The sequence below is a fragment of the Trichoplusia ni genome, chromosome 8, assembly GCF_003590095.1.
Source record: "Trichoplusia ni isolate ovarian cell line Hi5 chromosome 8, tn1, whole genome shotgun sequence".
In the NCBI taxonomy this organism is placed as follows: domain Eukaryota; kingdom Metazoa; phylum Arthropoda; class Insecta; order Lepidoptera; family Noctuidae; genus Trichoplusia; species Trichoplusia ni.
Window position 1 is genome coordinate 5,866,516 of NC_039485.1, and position 4,595 is coordinate 5,871,110.

At 34.7% G+C, this 4,595-nt stretch overlaps 1 pseudogene; it reads left to right on the plus strand.

Moving 5' to 3' along the window:
- The first annotated feature begins 387 nt into the window (after positions 1–387).
- Positions 388–3,908, plus strand: LOC113496921 (annotated as a pseudogene).
- The last annotated feature ends 687 nt before the right edge of the window (positions 3,909–4,595 follow it).

Here is a 4,595-nt window from a genome sequence, read left to right on the forward strand (position 1 = left end):
TTATATACGAGGTGCAACGGACGAGATCTAACCTTATGACTTCATGACACGATAGGGATCAAGGTGTCAATTCACGAGATGCTATAACAGATAACGCGCTCGGTCAGGACACCACAAGACTCTATCAAAAATGAACTCTATTGTGAGAACAGTAAGGTTTAATTCATAACAAAGGCATGTCACGATCATACACAACACCTTTCTATGTCAAATAATACAATAGCAATTATTGTGTAATATTAACTAAGCATTGTTACTGACTTCGTCGATTTGAATTTAGTTTGACAAAAACAAATTATTGCTTTAATTGTTATTTAAAATATAACAAACTTGAAAAAATACATTTGATGACAAATAGAAGTTAGTAAATAAATCAATGTACTTTTGGGATAACTAATTACTTTTCAAATATTAAAATGCAAACACAAACAACGCTATTTTTCTATACTACACGTTAAAACGATAAAATTATACTTGCGTAATAATATTAAAGTAAGTATTGGAAGTACAGATGTCTTAATTCATGACGAAGTTTGTGGTTTAGCGGTAAATTCAGTGTTCATTTGTTTATAATGTGATTATATGGAAGTTATGGAGACGTCCAAATTTAATGAAGTTAAAGTTGATGAAGTGGGGAACAATGCGTCATCGTGGAAACCTCTAATGAGACAGGTAGCGTATTTAGTAGTCAGGTGAAGAACTAAGAGTTTCTCTATTCATTGGTGTAATTAAATGATTGGATGAGTTACCTTATAATAGATTTTTGATTTTTCTTAGTGGGATAAATGTGTTACCATGTAAAATGCTTTGAAAGCAAGGTTTAAATCTCAAACCGTTGACCCGCTAAGATATTTCAAAATTTAGATCTTCTAAATTTAGATTTAAGAGTAATAAATTTACTTCATAAACTGTACCTAAATAGATTTACTATTATTTATTTAAATGAAGTAAGTCTCTTTGTTCTTAAAGCAAATCACATAAGAAGAAGCCACGTACTGTTTGCATAATAACATGTCTTAGACACACTAGTTTCTAGTGATATAGAACTAAAACAGTAACGAACAGCTTATGCCCTAATTATGCATCTATTTATGTCTTCTCTTGCAGTTATTTGTGTGCAGTCGTGTCTACTCAATATATTTCGTTCTCGGATTAAGTTTCGGAGCACCTACTGTTTTCATACCTCAAATAAGAAAAGAAAACAATTCCACCAATGTCCTCACTGACGAAATGGCGTCTTGGCTGTGTAAGTATCTAAACTATTAGACAATTTATTTATTTATGTTTTTACACAACACACTATCTAGCTAGTCCATTGTAATGTGCAACTCTAGGATTAGTAGTAAAATTCTATTGTGATATTTTAGATTATAATCGTATAATGAAATGGGGTGAATTGAAACAGCAGCTGGTCCCAGTAATTTGCCACATTGCCTCGGAGGGAGGGACAATTAACCGAAATGTTGGGAACGAGGCTATTTCACTGCATTTGTTTTATACAATCTTCGTCATAAGTTTGGGATAATGGGTGTTTGTGTAGGTGAGATTCACATCTGTAAACGCGAGTTGTGATGTAGGCCAAGGTGTTTAAAATAAATGTTGTTTAGGAAATAACCAAGTGAAATGCGAATTGTATTAAAATAAAGTTATTTCCTTTCCAGCGTCGGTGCACGGCTACAGCGCATTACCTTGGGTACTCATTATACCAGTCGTTTCTCAGTTCGTTGGAAGAAAAATACCTTTTTTAATTGTATGCATTAACACTATTGTCGGTTTTATAGTATTTTACTGTAGCACTAATACAGTACAACTATTAATAAGCGAAATAATGCAGGGAATGCTTCTCGCAAGCAACATTACACTGTTGGTCGTTATCGTTACCGAGTACACTTCCCCACAGTATCGAGGAGTGTCGCTAACCATTCAGTCGGCAGTTTTCTTTTGGGGGGTTTGGGTGGCAAATGTAACTGGCACGTTCGTACACTGGAAGAACATCGGAATTATCGCGTTCATTTGCTCATTTTACTCTCTCACAGGCGTTTTTTGGCCTGAGTCACCTTCCTGGTTAGCTATGAAAGGGCGATTTGAGGAGTGTGCCGCGTCGCATCACTGGTTGAAGGGATACGACGAAAATTCCGAGAGCGAACTTGTGAATCTTATAAATTCACAAAAGGAATACATTCGATTATGTGCTCAACGTAAAGAAAGTTCATCGACTCAAAAGTGTAGGACGATCGCGGAAACAATGACGTCGAGAGCGTTTTACAAGCCCCTTTTATTGTGTATAGCTGTTATGTCCCTTTATCATTTTTCCGGTAAGTTCGTTTGTGGGATGTATGCCGTAGATCTCATAAAACAGATATCGGACAGTGAGTTTACGGCTTATTTGGGCATGCTCGTAATGGATGGTGTTACTATAATCGGGATGCAAGTTGGCTGTCATTTGTGCAAGTATTTGAATAGACGAACGTTGTTGTTAGGTTCTTCAATTATTGGTATAATATTTTTGTTTATCATATCTTTCTATCTCTGTCTTATATAGGGGTTTTGAGAGAAAATCATATTGTGTCCATAGTCTTTTTGACGACTTTTTCGGTAACTATAAGTAGTGGTCTTATCATATTGCCCGGTTGTCTCTTCGGTGAACTAGTGTTTTTGAGGTACAAAAGTTCTTCCCTACTTCTGCTCACACTGTATTCAGAACTTTTAATGGCATCCATTCTCAAAATATCACCATTTATGTTCAAGACGTTCACTCTACAGGGAACCTTTTTATTCTACGGTTTATCTGCGTCTGTTATTGTATTTCTTTTGTATAAATATTTACCAGAAACAAAAAACAAAACTCTGTTGGAGATAGAGACGTATTTCGAAGACCCTCATAAATCAGATCAGGCTTCAAAAATGTTGATAGATGGCCGTGAGAATATTGATAGTAGGCAACGTGATGAATCTTAAAACTTCCGGGTTATCGGAATGATCGGGCAAATATTAAGTTAACAATTTATTTGATGGGACTTTTTAAAAACACAAACAGTTTAGATAAAATATTAGTCACTATCTTCTGAAGGCAGATTTTCTTGTGTAATTGATGCATGTTACCTACTGTAAAAGTATCGTGTGTTCTAATCCAAAGTGGTACTTCAATACTAAATTTTGTAAGGAATCCAGTTTTTCGACACCTAGGGTTCCTAGTGTCCCAACTACCCAATTACAATAATGACTAATGCTTAACCTCGACCTTTATTTTTATAGCAACAATAGAAAAACTTTTTTTTTTATTGCAACTGTCTAACTATCAGAGTCCATGAGATAGAGGTTCATCCTGGTGACGAACGGACGGGCAGATAACGAAGTCTTAGGTTCCGTTTTAAGCCTTTTGAGTACAGAGAGAGTACTTTGAGTACCTAAATTTTGACATGTTTGAGCGTGATGATGTAACAAACACACACTCATAAACTATGTCTTTTATAATATGAGTGTGATTTGAAACATTACTTCGAAAAAATATACCAGTACATATACCTAATACATTGTGAGCTCATATAGTGAAACGCATTACACACAGCTAGAAGGTGGAGTGTTGAAAGATTGTAAACTTGCAGGATAAATGCGAAGAGGACATAAACACTACATAACGGGCTCGGAAGGCAGCCAGAGCTTCTCAAGTTTCCCTTCATATTCTGTTCACTACAGCTACATTACGTAACACATTTATATGTATGTGTAATGTTTCAACCAAGAATTATGACTGATCAACATTCTGCGTTGTTTTTATTTTATGGTTGAATGAATTCTTCTTTTCATGTGACTTCAAAATAGTTACTCAATTTGTACCTTAGGTCTTTGGACTGAGAACTGATTTTGTTGATTTTCATTTAAGGTGAAAAAGCTGTCATTTGGTTCTATAAAAATAAATTGTGGTTGGCTCAATAGTTTTGATTTGAAATGTTTTTGGTGATAACCATGATAACGATAGGTACATTGGACAACTGTGTTCTGACTGAGTGACTGAAAAGTGTTTATATGATACAAGAATTTTTGTACTGACTCTGGAACTCATGCGCATGTAACTTGAATGTTTGTAAGCTTGCGCAATGATAAATAAATTGTTGTATATTTACTTACTTATAGAAAAAGGTACTAAAAATATACGTTTTATAGACTGATTTACATGTCTTAAAATAATGAAATTGTGATTACATTTGAAATTTATGATTTATGGAAATTAGTGTTATTATTATGATTGCGGTTTAAAATTCTTTAAACTTCTATTCTACGTTCAGTAAATTGTCGTCATCTTCGTTAGTAAATGACCGATAATCATAACAAGCAACAAGGAGGATCTAATAAGATTAGTTTTTAATTCGTTTATGAAGAATAGTGCTTACGGAAACTGTTAATGTTTCAACAAAATAATGTTAAAACTACGAACATTTCCAAAGCTAACGATGCTAGTGAATCCGTTATCATCAATTTGTCGAGCAACTCGTCTGTGACAAGTGACAGATAAAATGCAGTCGCCGAGTTTAAGGGGTTTCAGTGTGATTTATTGATGAGATCGCGTTGCTATGGCAACCGCCTGTACTGTCAAA